The 14,498-nt window shown below is 40.9% G+C and overlaps 1 long non-coding RNA gene across 1 annotated transcript; it reads left to right on the top strand.

Moving 5' to 3' along the window:
• Positions 1-2,947: 2,947 nt before the first annotated feature.
• On the top strand, positions 2,948-14,011 carry LOC148001055 (uncharacterized). Its single transcript, XR_015638972.1, has 4 exons — positions 2,948-3,066; positions 12,967-13,105; positions 13,438-13,515; positions 13,602-14,011. It is a non-coding gene; the product is annotated as an uncharacterized LOC148001055 (long non-coding RNA).
• Positions 14,012-14,498: the final 487 nt, after the last annotated feature.

Below are 14,498 nucleotides of genomic sequence, written 5' to 3'. Positions count from 1 at the left end.
AGCACTCGTACTTTGGCAGTAACCAAATACTGTCTAATTAGATTTAAGGCCCCTTCAAGAGCAAAGGATTATGCCTGGTGTCAGAAAACCTACCCATGTACCTGGAGCTGGTGAGGTCATGGGTCTTAAAAGAACCTAACACCGCTATTTTACTACACCAGCATAATTCCTAACTGCGCTCTAGAACTCATCCCTCATACTCTCAGGTATGTAGTTCTCAGCCCTCTTCAGAGAAGCTTACCTTACAGAAAATGGAGACCATTACAGAAAACCATAACTGGACACAGTACAGAGATGAGCAGATCGTGGGAAGCACATCCCCAAATGAATACACCTATAACACATTACATAAAGCTCAGGGAACATCACTGAAGAGATGGGAGAAAATTGTTATGAACCAGAGAACTAGGAAGTCAGTTGTGAGACTATATTCTAGAAATGGTTGCCTAACAAGACCTGAACAATGACAATATCAATAGACATGGTAATGCAGGACAAAAATCTCACCGGGTCCCATCCCTAGACAAAGAATTACATAAGCAACTAGTGACTGCTGAGTGATGGGGAAGTAGCTGTAGCAGGAATGAGCTCCTAATTGGTTACTCAACATAAATGGGTCAGCCCTGAAATTGTATACACACTAACCACAAACATGGACTTGACGGGTTGTATTTATAGATTGGTACCTCTCTCCCTCCCTCCCCCTCCCTTTCTCTTTTTCTCTCTCTGTGTTTGCATGTGTGTATGTGTGTGTGCATGTGTGTATGTATGTTTACATGTGTGTGCCTATGTGTATGCATGTGCATGTATATATGTGTGTTTGCATGTGTGTATATGTGTGTTTGCATGTGTGTATATGTGTGTTTGCATGTGTGTATATGTGTATGTTTGCATGTGTGTGCATGTTTGTGTGTGTATGTGTTTGTATGTGTGTGTTTGCATGTATGTGTATGTATGTTTGCATGTGTGTGTATATGTGTTTGCATGTGTGCATGCATGTGTGTATAACAATATGATGGAAGAATAAGATAATAAATTTAAGAGAGAGTAGGAGATGTGCACACAGGATGGACACCAGGCATGCACATAGTGAGTATGCATACATGCAGGCAGAACATTCATACACATAAGAGAAAAAGTCAGTCTTTTCTGAAAAATTGTGGTATAGATAATAAAAGCAGATTATATAGTGCTTACAATAAACAAAGTGTGCAGATAGCAAAAAGGCCAAGACTAACAGGACACACAGCGGTTCTCATGCACATCTGGAGGGAATTATTCTGAGGCTATGAATTGTAACTGGCTAATAAAGGCAAAGTGGACACAAGCGCACACTTTTGAGTGAAAGCACTCAGAAGTTAAGTGAAGCCTGGGGATTACAAGATCAAGGACAGCTTGATCTGCATAGCAAAACCCTGTTTCAAAACAGATAGCTACCGAGAAACTGCACTAAAGTAAGACTCTCTGCCTTGTAAACTTGGAAGAAAAGATGAGTGCTGCCTTAAGAACTAGCTTTATTAGTCATGGAAAAGTATGTTTATGGTTAGTGTGTGTATACCGCCAGTCGTTGTACTCTTTGGCCTCTGTTAATGAAGTAGTATTGTCCAGCAGCTACATCACTGAGGTTCCATTTAATTCTTTCATGTCCACTCACGTGTGGGCTTTAATGATAAAGTAGTTATATTTTATATTGCCCTAAATTACCATTCTTTAATCTTCCTATGATGTGACTTAGAAACAAAATAGATTATAATTTTATTATGAGTGAATTTTTTGACAAAATTTTTTGACAAAATATTTAATATAAATTTAATAGAATTTTTTTTGTCTGAGCAAATCAACTGAAAGTAAAACATTTTCATTTTGTGCTTTACCCTTTATATAATGTTGTACCTCCATGGAATTTATCCGTTTATTTTCTAGCATTTTTAAGGTGGAATACAATTTCCGTTTACCTCCTTCAGGTAACAGGCCTTCCTGTAGGGCTCCGGAGCGCACACTCAGATCCAAGGAAGGCAGACAAACTGAGCTTGTCAGGGAGTGAGCTTTTTATTGTCCCTCCCACTTTTACTGTCTGTATTCATTCTTCCCTGTTCATCTCTCCCTTCCTGAAAGCTGAGAAACACACTTCCCCGTTCACCTTCAGGGATGCTGAGTTTGGAGTTAGAAAGCTGAAAAGGAGGAATGATAAGCCACAAATCTTTTTTTTTTTTTTTTTTTTGAGATTTTGGTTAAAACAGCTCACTAAACTACTAAAAGCAGTAGTTGGATAAGAAGAAAAACATAGAAAAAGAAAAATAAAGTAGGTCAATGTTAAACCTAGTGGTCTGTTATGGACTGCTGTAATGAATGGGGTTCCCTGGGCACCTCCGGAAAGGAAACAGTTTATGTCCCTCACGTCCTTCCACTGCTGTCCTGGGATGTCCACATGAAAGGCTTGATAAGCGAGTGGAGGGGTAGTCATCATCTCTTACCACGTTTTGCATTGAAAGCAGTGACGCCATTATGAACAAGGCTTGCCACTGATGCTGAGTGACTGGTCCAGTTCGAGACTGGTCTGTACCACCCAGACACTCGAGGTGAACTGATGAGGGGGTTGTCTCCACCCAGGTCTGTTTATCTCCCCCTGGCTAGAAGTCCACAGACGAGTTATGGCAGAAGGTGCATCTTGTTCTGATGCCTTTTGATATTTATTTATCCATTTTTCTAGTTTCCCACACTGCATAGGATGTAAGAGCCTAGTATTAGTAAAGTACAGATAGTGCTCATTACTGAGATTGCCATGTGAGAGCTGTGCAGCTTTTCAATGTATCACCAAACTCTGTTTTGAAGGTTGGTGGCCGCCATGCTTGAAATCTCTGGGTACCGAACCCACAAGACATGCTAACATCAGGCAGAGTTTTTGAACTCTAAAGACTCATACCCAGTATTATTTTTGTCCTTTAAGGTTTTCATGTATTTTTTACTGAACCAACCAACCTAAGATTTCAGATGATAGATAAGAAAAATCAGATTCCCAGTTCAGCACATCCAACTGTCCAGAGGAGGCATTTTCAGCATTACATGGTAAGGTGATAATGATCTTAATGTGGTATAAATATGGGTGCTTTTCATGCAGGCCCTTCTAGAGCCACTTTGGCTCTCATCCACTTACTGGAATTCTGACGTTTGTTTGTTTGTTTGTTTGTTTGTTTGTTTGTTTGTTTTTCAATAGAGGCACACTATATAGCCCAGGCTCGCCTTAAACTCCAGATTCTTCTCAGTCTCTTCGGTGCTGGATTACTGGCTTATACCATCATGGTCAGCTAGACCTTGTGTTTTTCATCCGTTTTCATTGTATATTGGAATGGTTTGCTTTCTTTTCTTTGTCAAAGGTTTCTTGGTCCTGACAAAGCAAGGAGAGGAGGTGAGGACAAACACCAAGCCATGGAGAGAAGACCAGAAATGCTTTTATTTTTAATCGCAGCTCTCCAATGAGTACCAGGGGGGCCTGGGAACTAGGTCTATTGGTTGTGTTTGGATTTGACCCTTCTTATTTTAAAGAACAGTCCCAACCTGTAGTTGGCAACATTTCGCTAGCAACATGTCCTTGTCTACTATCCAAGACTTTTTTACCGTGAGATCGGGAAGTCAAATTGGTTTAAATTAACAAAAAGAATGATAAAACAAGAAAGCAGCTAAAAATAAAGGACTGTTGTGGGTTAATATAGTTTATAAGAAAGTATTTAAGTAGAGAATGAGCTGCACTCTTGGCTTTACTGAAGGTGAGTCCAAAGCAATGGTAAGGAGAACACAGGAGAGAGACTTAGCAATCGAAACCAAAGCATTAGTTGTAGAGACTGTCCACTTAAATAGATTTTGCTTTAACAATCCTTAAAGCCAAGGGAAAATAGACAAGCCAAAAGTATGCCCGAGAGGTTTATGCCTCTCTTGCTCAGGCATGGCAGGGGTCAAATGACTTTCCTGTCATTGGAGGGGTGCCAATCTTTCTATTTTGAATTAAAATGTTCTCATCTCTCATTTTATTGTTATCTAAAAAAGAACCCAGTTCAGCTCAAATAGTACAACTCTCCATCAATTACTTACCCTATGAGGAAAGTTTTCAAACTTATAAATAGACAGCTTACAACAGTGGCTAAAAGATGCGCAAAGTATCAACAAAAACCCATCAAACACCGCTGGCAATGATAATGAATGAGGCCACACTTGTTAATTTGCACAAGAACCCGGGGAGTATGACAGAAGAAAATTGAATCTTCCTTAAGTCTGAAAAAAAAATCAAACTATTAAATTCATAAAATTATGGAATCTTGTGATTGTTAAAACAATGATGCATAATTAACACTATTCCTATCTTACTTTGTCCTTGCTTACACAAGAGAGCAAAAAAAAATATTTCTTTTTCTTCTGGTCTCTCTGTGTGTAACTCTGGCTGTCCTGGAACTACATCTACAGATCATGTAGGCCTTGAACTCAGGTCTGCCAGCCTCTACCTCCCAAGTATGTGCGCCACCACGGCCTGGCCGAGAGCAAACGTTTTAAAGAGTGAGACAGAAAACAAACAAGTGAGTGCGTTTGCCGAAGAGTCCGTCTACAGAAGGCTGGGAAATTAAAGACGATAAAGTGTGAAAATTAGCATAACTTTATTAGTGTGACCTTTACATTTAATTTTACTTAAAAATCACTTTATCTTTGAGAATTTCATAGAATGTATTTTGATTATATTCACACACACACACACACACACACACACACACACACACACACATACACACACACTCCTCCCACAGCCATTCTCTCCTCTCTCACCTCTCTACCCATATAACTTTGAGTCTTATTCCTCCTTCCCTCCCATCCAGTCCAGTTTGTGTTACCCAAGTACTCTTGGGAGTATGGCAGATCTGTCATTTCTCTGGTTTACAAAACAAATTGCTCTGCAGTCCATCAAGAGTGGCAATCGGGGATGAGATGGGACTATGCAGGGCAGCAGGGGTAGTTTGTGCCTACGTTGCAAAATTGTTGGCTGGAATTTTAGTTCCGTCACTATCTGCCTTTCAAGAATCCTACCCTTCCTGCTTCCCCTCATTTGCTCAGATGTGAAGGCATCAGGCTCAAGTCCCAGAAGCAACAACAAGATATTTCAAACCCGAACCAAACTGTCCTATCTACTTCTCTATGCCTGTGACAAACACCATGACTAGGGCAACTTATAGAAGAAAGTGTTTATTGGGGCTCACAGTTTTAGAGGGTTAGAGTCCATGACTATCATGGCAGGAAGAATGGCAGCAGACACACAGGCATGATGCCTAAGCAGTAGCTGAGACTTCATATCTTGAGACATAGCCATGAGGCAAGAAGGAGGAAGAGACAGAAGACAACAGGGCGACAGACAGACAGATGGACAGACAGACAGAGATTAGGCATGACCCACATCTTTTGAAACCTCAAAGCCTAACCCTAGTGACACACCTCCTCCAACCCCACACCCTCTAATCCTTCCCAAACAGTTCCACCAAGTACGGACCAAGTATTCAAACATATGAGCCTATGGGAGCCATATCTCATTCAAACTACACACACAGAAAATTCAGGCAATGATAAGATTGACATGCGTTGAATAAAAATTGGACTCTATCAACTTTAAACCTGTGGAAGAAGTAGATACCTATATCTTGAGCTTCAATCCAATAGTTTCATGTATTGGTCATTTCAATACAACCTGTTTCACTTTTCATTGCTATTTCAACCAAAACAGTTTTGTCAGTAAGAAAGCCAACATTGAGCAAGCAATCCTAGTGACTCAGTTACATTTCAGAAAGTTTCAGGCTTGCGTGGACCAAGCGTGGAGTTTGTCTAGTAGAATTATAAGATATGAGGTCAGAACAGATTGAAGAGAGATTGCCAAGAGCCTTATCAACAGGCTGATAACGAAAGGAACTCTGGTGAAAGCTGAAGCTATGCTGTGTGTCAGGCGCCATGCTTAGTCTTCCCTTGTTTTGTTTCTTCTTCATTCTTCAGAAGCAGGGCTGCCTGCCAACCCATAACTATGAAAATTATCATCACTTCTGTCTTAGGGTTTCATTGCTGTAAAGGGACACCACAACCAAGGTAACTCTTATAAAGAAAACATTTTATTGGGGCTGGCTTATAGTTTCAGGGCTTCAGTCCATTATCATCATGGTGGGAAACATGGCAGCATCCAGGCAGACATGTGCTGGAAGAGCAGAGAGGTCTACATCTGGATCTGAAGGCAGCCGGGAAGAGGCTGTGTTCCACACTGGGCAGAGTTTGAGCACTAGTAGACCTCGAAACCCATCCATACAGTTACACACTTTCTCCAAGAAGGCCACACCTATACCAACAAGGTCAGACTTCCTAATAGTGACACTTCCCATGGGCCAATTATATTCAAACTACATTTCCCTATTCAGAGTTTGAAGAGCTAAAACAACCTGTCCAATGTTACAGCTTATAAGTTGCAAAGCTAATATTAGAACAAAGTCAGTATGACTTGATAAACTGAGTTCCTAGTCAGGAGTTTGGGGGTTATCCTACCAGTTTTGGAATTTATTTTTGTTTTTTCTTGTTTTTGGTTTGTCGAAATTGAATATGGGAAAAAAAAGGGCAAACTTATAGAGGGAGGTGTCGATTATGTAAGTCCTAGTCTTCTCTATCTCTACTTTTTTTTTAGCTCAAAGGCAAACATTTCTACCTTTTAAATTATCATTATTATCACCATCTCCAAGTCTTGATTTCTTGATTTTACAATCAAGTGTACATGATCTGTGCTGCTTATGTTTTTTTGTTTTGTTTTGTTTTTGTCAACCTGACAGGTCATCTGGGAAGAGGGACATCAGCTGAGAAAATGCATCCATCAGATGTGCCTGTAGGAAATGCATAGGTTATTTTCCTGATTCATGATGGATGCCATCCACCCCTGGGACGTATGGTCCTGGGTTGTATAAGAAAGCCAACTGAGCAAGCCATGGAGAGCAAACCAATAGAAAGCATTCCTCCATGGTCTCGCTTTAGTTCCTTCCTGGATCTCCCACCATGCGTCCCTGAAAATGCATTATAACTTGAGATAAACCCCCTCCTCTACAAATTGCTTTCAGCCACTGTTTTGTTGTAGCAACAGAAAACAAACCAGAACATTATCAACTTCCATAACCAACGATGATGATTTAGGTTTCATTTTCTATTCTCACCCCAAGCAGCATCTTTCACATAAATATTAATTCTGTTAAATAATATTTGTATTATCCTGGCAGTAAATATCCATTTCTGAGCCAGGCATACTAATCAATACTATCACTTTTCCCTTTCTTGAATAGCCTTTTACTTTTCTTGGATTTAATTATTTTCTTGCTTTTATAAACATTGGCTTCAGTTTTATATCCCCAACCCATGCCCAAGAGATAACACATCTCTTATTATGTGTCTTGGTGTTCTATTACTTATGAAGAGACACCAGGGCCACAGTAATGCTTATAAAGAAAAATATCTAACTTGGGGCTTGCTTACAATTTCAAAAGCTTGGTCCATTATCATCATGGGGTGGGGGTGGGGGAAAGCATGGCAGCAGGCACAACAACGGCTGTTGAGAGTTACATCCTGACTTGCAGGCAGGCAGAGACAGAGACAGACAGACAGACAGACAGAGACAGACAGACAGAGAGAGACAAAAACAGACAGAGACAGACAGACTGGACTTGGTGTGGACTTTTGAAACCTCAAAGCTTACCCCCAGTTGACACACTTCCTCCAAGCAAGGCCACGCCTCTTAATCCTTTCAAATAGTGCCACTCCCCAGTGACTAAGCATTCAAATCTGTGAGTGAACAGGGGCCATTCTTATTTAAACCACCACACTAAGTTTAGTCTTTCTATGAGTCTGATGAGATTCCTATACCTTGAGGCCTCCTGTCCAGAATCTGTTGCAGTTTGCACCAGCAGTTTCGGTCTAATGCAGGTATAGCCTAGAATCCCCTATAGCATCCTGCTGAGTATTTCGGGTCTTTTGTACCCTGCATCTGTCAATCACTGGATGTCCCACCCTCCTCTTTTTTTCATTACTCCTTCTTCTGAGGAAAGAGGCATGGGGAAAGGTTTGGGGTGAACTTCATTTGTGAAAAGGCCATATTCTACCCTTAAATTTAGTAGGCTTGATTGAGATTTGAATTCTAGGTGAAAGTGTTTTTCTCAGAAGACATTGTTGTCCTCTACTGATGAGGAAGCCAATCAATTCTTGATTATTTATAGACACAGTCACCCTCCACACTCCAGGTTTTATGTCTGTAAAGTCAATCATTCTTTGATAGAAAATATTCAGAAAAGCTGTGTGTGGTGGTACATGGCTTTAATCCCAGCACTGGGGAGAGGGAGGCAGGCGAATCTCTATGATTCTGAGAGCAGCCTGGTCTACATAGTGAGTTCTGGGACAGTTAAGGCTATGTAAACTGACTCCATCTCATTCCACTCACCACTATCCAAAAAGAAAAAAAAATGGAGAAAATTATGTGTCTTTACTTCTTAAATAATACATAATAGTGTAGAACCTATTTACCTCACACCGTATTGGGTAGTCTATGCATTTAGAAATTAAAGTATGTGAGCGAGGATGTATACATGACTGCAAGCACTGTCATTTCTGTAGGGAATTTAGGCATCCGTGCAGGTCCTGAGCCCACCTGTGGCAGGTACCGAGAGGCAAACAATCTACCCTCCCTGCCCACTCAAAACATTTCTATTTTATCTTCAGTTTCTTAAATGATGAAATGACGTGGTTCTGATACATATCTTCTGGGTTTGGAACTTTTTTAAATCTTTTGAATTGGGAAATGCATGATGTTTAAAGCCTCTTAGTTTTGATAATTTTCCCTCCTCTATGTCCTCCATTTTCTCTGCTCTCTCTCCGGAAATCACTCTCTCCCTTCTCCCTTCACTCCCATCTCCCCTTTCTCTCTCTCTCTCTCTCTCTCTCTCTCTCTCTCTCTCTCTCTCTCTCTCTCTCTCTCTCCTCTCTCCCCATTCTTTCTCTCCCTCCCTCTCTCCTCCCCTCTCTCTCCTCCCTCCCCATCCTTTCCCTCCCTCCGTCCCTCCTTCCCTCCCTTCTTCTCCTTAGGTTCTTGTTTTGTACCCTAGGCTGGCACTGAACTTATCTGAGCAAGCCAGGAGCCAGGATGCTGGGATTCCAGTCTGTTCCTCCATACCTTGTGAGAGGGAATCTTCTTCAGATAGTGGCCTTCCTAAACCAGTTCTTATGGGAGAAGGATCTGATTTCCATCTATAGCTTCTGTCTTTTCATGGGAGTCTCTCCTTTGTTTACCTGAGGTGCCATTCCTGTTATCATATGTCTAATACCCAATGTGTAATTCCCAAGAGCTCCTTTTCCCTCTCAGATCATTTTGTGCCAGTGGCTGCCTTCTAGTTTCATGACTGATAGATTTTCTCCGATCTCCGTGAGGATATTCACCTTACTTTATTAGCCATTTGCTTTTGCCTGGATTGGTCTTTATTCATCCACATATCTTTCCTCAAAAGCCTTTGTGCTTTAACATGGGATGCTTGGAAGACTGGCCAGAAGGTCAGGATGTGGGCTGGGCCTTTGCTGATTGATGTGAGCTTTGTGTTGGAAGGGGAGTGTGAAACCTAATTTCATATGTTGTAGAGTTCATTTGTTTGCTTTTACACCAGACCAGACATTGTGGTGATTGTATTTCATACATGCTGTTGTCATGTACAATACATAAAAGCAAAATATATGTACATATATATCCACAAGCAAACAAGCAGTCTTCCCAGAGAAAAGGAATTCCACCTCTGTATAACAAGGAAGTACTGCCTCGGTTTCCAGTCTGCTGACTTGACCTACAAATTTCAGACATCCTCTCTTGCCCCACCCCCATCTGTAGCTTTCTCATTGACCACATAGGGTTAAGACTCTCTAGATGTCACCATTATACAATCCAATAACTCATGCATTCTCTCTGACTCTCTGTATCTCTTTGTCTCTCTGTGTCTCTCTCTGTCTCTGTCTGTGTGTGTGTGTGTGTGTGTGTGTATCTGTGAAGAGCCACAGGGAGTCTCTGTTTTCTCTGTGTCTGAGTGTGCCTTACCTCTTCTCCTGGGTCTCCTCACTGAATGTGCTGCAGGAGTTTCCCTAGTTTCCTGATTTTGTTAAGGTACCCTTCTGATTCACTCTGGGAAGAGAATAAGAAACCCTTTTCTAAAAACTCATAACCATCATACTGAAAAAGAAAATAAATTAGCCCCTGAATTTCAGTTTGTTGGCTTCTAACGTGGCAGTTAAAACTTCTGGGATATATATTTTAAGTTTGTTTGTTTGTTTAGCAAGTTTTAAGTTGGCACAAAAAGCAGTGTGCTTTGTTACAGCATTTTCATACATGCTTGGTTCTTTTTGGTCCTCCTCCCCATGCTGCTCCTCTCCTGTTCCTTGTGCCCACAATCGGATGCCCACCCCCTGCTTTCACGTATTCCCCACTGTCTGTTTTGTCCTCCACCGTAAGAGTAAGATCTCTACCTCTCCTCTCATGCCACCCTTTCTAGTCTCATTATTTTCAGAGAGAGAGAGAGAGAGAGAGAGAGAGAGGAGTGTGTGTATGTATACTTTAAAATGTAAGATCTGCATATGAGACAATATATGACATTTGTCTTTCTGAGTCTGAGTTATTTTACTTAACATAGGGATTTTCCACTTCTATCCGTTTTCCTTCAAATGTCATAATTTCAGTTTCCCTTGGACCACAGTTTCTTTATCTGTTCATCAGTTGGGGGAATATCAAAGCTGGTTCCACTTCTCATCTGTTGTAAACAGTGCAATAACACACACGGATGTGCCAGCATCTTTGTGCTAGGACTTAGAGTCCTTTGGGCCTCTGCCCAGGAGTGGTATCACCGGGTCGGATGGTAGTCCTATTTTTAGTCTTTTGAAAAACCTCTGCGCTGATTTCCATACTGGCTGCGTAAGTTTACCTTCACTACTACCTTCTCATCTTCTAGATGAGAGCTCACCTTTCTCCACATCAGTGGCAGCATTTGTTCTCACTCATGTTCTGAAGTTAGTCCTTTTGACTGGGATGAGATGACATTCCAACTTAGTTTCAATTTGCATTTCCCTGATGGCTAAAGATGTTAAACACTCTCAAATATTTATTGGCCATTTATATTTCTACTTTTGAGGACTATCCTATCCATTAGTCCACTTATTGATTAACAGATTTGAAGGTTTTGGCTTGGAGGGGGTTAATTCTTTGTGTATTGTAAATATTACCCTCCTCATCTGAAGCATAATTTTAAAAGAATTTTCCTCATTATGTGAGCCATCTCTTTACTCTTGTGATTGGTTTACTTCCTACTCAAAAGCCTTTTAATTTCAGTTTTTGCCTGGAATTATGCATGTACCCTGAAGTGCTTTCTCTGTGTCTTCCTCCTGTGGTTTTGGTGTTTCAAGGTTTTCTTAAGGTCTTTGAAGCATTGTAAATTGATTTTTGTTCAGGGTGAGAGATGTGGTTCTAATTTCATTCCCATGTGTGTGAATAGCTAGTTTCCCTGGTAACCAATTTTGCTGTGTTGTTTTGTATTCTGATACTTTGCTGAAAGTATTTATCAGGTATAAGAGTTTTCTTGTGGCGTTTTCGGCGTCTTTTAGGTACAGAATCATGTCATTTGCAAATAAGGGTACTCTGACCCCCTCCCTTCCTAATTGGATCTCCTTTATTTCTTTCTCTTGTCTTATTGCTCTAGCTAAGATTGAAGCACTATACTGAGTGGAGAGTGAGAGCCCTTATCTCAGGTCTCGGAGGAGCACTCTTACCCTTAGTACCCTTAGTTGCTCTAAGTCTGTCATACATGTGTTCCTAGTTTCTTCTTTTTCATTGTGAAAAGATGTTTAACTATCAAGTAACTTTTCCATCTATGGAAATGATCATGCCATTTCTATCCTTAAATCTGTCTGTTGTATTACAGTTGTATTATAGGTGATTTATGTATGTTGAGCCAACCTTGAGTTGTTTGATGAGACTATCTTGGTCATCAGGTTTGACCTTCTAAATGTATATTGCAAGTATTTTGTTGAATATTTTTGTGTCTATGCTCACAGGGGAAGTTGGTGTGTGGTTTCCTTTCTTGTTGTCACTTATGTTTAATCTGGTTTTTACCACAATTACCCTTTAAAGTCGATCTTTCCAATGGCTCCCAACTTACAATAGTTCAACCCTGGACCTTATTTTTCTTATTTTTCACTAGAAATCATACTTTGGTTTATAAGTTCTTACTGCTTTTTCCAGAATACTGGTATGAAATAGACTAGTATCTCAAGCAGCTAGGTGGTGACAGCAAGACACAGGTCTCAGAGAGTTGTGTTCTCACAAGGAAAGATGAGTGATGCTTTACAGTGTACTGTACTCAACTCTAGTATTCAGTAGGTGACGTGTAAACTCTAGTATTCAGTAGGTGATGTATACTATGCCCATTTCACAATCTGAACTTAGGAGTCCACTACATTATAATGACATCATAAGTCTTACATTTACATTATTACAGTCTTACATTATTTTGCTTTATTTTGAACCCAGGAGGTTTTACATCTAGACAAGTGCTCTGACTGGTCTCCAGACTCTCACTGGTTGTCTTCTTTGTTATTGCTGTTTTTGGGGACAAGTGTTTACTGTCTAGGCTGTGTTCACACTCATGACCCCATGATTCCAGGCATACGTCACCACACCCTTGTTTAACCATTTCCTTTCTGGCCAGCAACTGAACCAATGCTTGGACAGTTGGTGTGCCTGACCCTTTTCTGATGTTGGGGTCTAATTCAAGAATTCTAAAACTGGGGAATCCCATGAGGCGGTCTCTATGAGAATATTCTTTGTCTACAAGCCAAAGATGTACCTGAAGCTGTTTTAGTACTAACCAACTTACAACTTTGTGTATTTGGAACTCCAAGAGACAGCAATTCGACATTTTCTCCAGTGGTGCCCCACACCACCAAGAACAGTGCGTCCCTGTGTCTAGCTCAGCAGCTCAGCATCCTATGTGTGCGGACAACAGCATCCCTGACTCACGGGCTCCGGAGGCTGCAGCAGGTACCACCTAGGACTGCATAGATGGCAAATAAGGAGAGAAATGTATTCTTCTGGGCATCTTCTTGTTTTCAATTAGCAATAAATAGTTATCCCATAAGTGGCCCCCAAAAGAGGTACCGTTTGGTAAGGACTAGGTCAAGGTATCAATGCCTAAGTTTGTCACTGACAAAAAGTAGACCATGGTGGTCTTCTTTGCTGTTGCCTGTCTTCTTTGAGCACATGGACCCAGAATATCACTGCAGGGATGGGGGTTGAGATTGGGACTAGTTCTTCAGTAGACAGAGAGTAATCTTACCTGAGCATGATGTGGTTTTATATACCTATAATTCCAGAATTCAGGAGGCTGAGGCAAGAGGATCAAAAATTCAGAGCCAGTCTCAGCAACAGAGAAAGTTCAAGGCTGGTTTAGGGTAAGTGTGATCCTTTCTCAAGAAAATAAAATAAATAAAATAAAATAAAAGCCCTAAATGTGATGGTTTGTATGTGTTTGATCCAGTGAGTGGCACTATTTGGAGGTGTGGCCTTTTGGAGTAGGCGTGGCTCCATTGGAGTAGGCGTGGCCTTGATGGAGTAGGCATGTCACTGTGGCTTAAGACCCTAACCCTAGCTGCCTGGAAGTGAGTATTCTGCTAGCAGCCTTCAGATGAAGATTGGATCTCTCAGCTCCTGCTGTACCATGTCTGCCTGGACGCTGCCATGCTCCCACCTTGATGGTGATGGACTGAACCTCTGAACCTGTAAGACAGCCCCAAATATATGTTGTCCTTATAAGACTTGCCTTGGTCATGGTGTCTGTTCACAGAAGTAAAACCTTAACTAAGACACTAATCATTATCATCATCATCATGACCATCATCACCATCTTGCTGGAAAGAATAAAACTTGGTATTCTTTTCTTCCCATGAATTCAGACCTCATGTAGATAAAACATTAAGGGAGTTCCCAATAGGGGAAGACAGCTCTTACCTTTACTAAGGCCTATATATGTCACAAGCCAGGGGGAGAGAGGCAGGACATGCTACCTTGCATTTGTCTCCTACAAGGAAGTGATGCTCAATTTTTTTTTTTTCAGTAAAATGTATTTATTGTTTTTATAGTGACTGTTAAGAAACATTTATTGATACAGTTTGGGGAATACACATTTAAAGGTGATGAAAGTTGAAATTTTAATCAGCTTAGCTAATGCCTCAAGATCTCCAGCTGCAATGCCATAGCTTGCTTATTTTTGATGTTTTTACAATTTCCCTTCTGTGAATTGTGGACATCTTCTCTAGTACCAAGAATACAAGGAGATGGAGAGATACCACAATAGTTAAAATTACTCCCCACTTCCTCAGGGGAGCCAAGCTCTGTTCCCAGCACCATGTCAGGTGGTTCACACCTTGGTTTAGGG

The sequence above is a fragment of the Rattus norvegicus genome, chromosome 15 (genome assembly GCF_021556685.1).
Source record: "Rattus norvegicus strain SHRSP/BbbUtx chromosome 15, alternate assembly SHRSP_T2T, whole genome shotgun sequence".
Classification (NCBI taxonomy): Eukaryota; Metazoa; Chordata; class Mammalia; order Rodentia; family Muridae; genus Rattus; species Rattus norvegicus.
This window is presented reverse-complemented; position numbering and strand designations above follow the sequence as displayed.